The following is a 789-nucleotide window of genomic DNA, read 5'->3' as shown; positions in this document are numbered from 1 at the left end:
TAAATCTATAAAGTTTGAAACTAATTGTCATTGTCCTAGGCTTTAGTGGAATAACAGAATCTAATGATCTTATATGTTGTAGGGATTTAAGTTTAGCAATTACCTCGACATACTAATCTATCATCTCGTTTACTACAACATCAGGGGGGTCTTTACTCGCATTCGACATCGTGCTCATCATGAACAAGTGATAAATAAGAGTATATCCTTTCTTCAACATTTGACTCATGGAACCACTACCGAGCATATTGAAAAGTGCTTTGTACTAGAGCTGTCAACACTAGTTTGTTAGGCTTCCTTCGAATACTGACACATTTTCTCTCGTGATCAAACATGGTGAGGTTATGCTTTTTTTTCCAGTCATTACCAAGCACCATATCACAACCTATTAAAAGAATCATGAGGAGGTTTTCCATAATTGTTTGCTCTTAAATTTTGTACAAACACTTTTGCAATGGGATGTGCACATAACATAGTTGCCATCAGCCACGGCCAATCTCATAGGAGGGCAATGACTGGATTGATTCCATGTAACTTGGGTGGTGTGCTTATCTATGGATCTGTGAGTCCCACCACAATAAATCAATAAGATAGCCTCCTCTTCTTCACAATACAACCCACTAGAATAGTGTTTTCACATTAATTATGACCTATCAAAGCATTCAGGCACACAACTTGGTGAATCTCCTATTCTATTACTCCTTCTATCATCGCCCCAATTGGTTCATCTTTTTGTTGGGAAGTTTTAATTTCAATCTTATTAATTTTAGCCTCTATTTACCCTTCAAA

Source organism: Solanum lycopersicum, chromosome 10 (assembly GCF_036512215.1).
Source record: "Solanum lycopersicum chromosome 10, SLM_r2.1".
Classification (NCBI taxonomy): Eukaryota; Viridiplantae; Streptophyta; class Magnoliopsida; order Solanales; family Solanaceae; genus Solanum; species Solanum lycopersicum.
The sequence above is the reverse complement of the archived record's forward strand: the minus strand, read 5'-3'. Positions refer to the sequence as shown.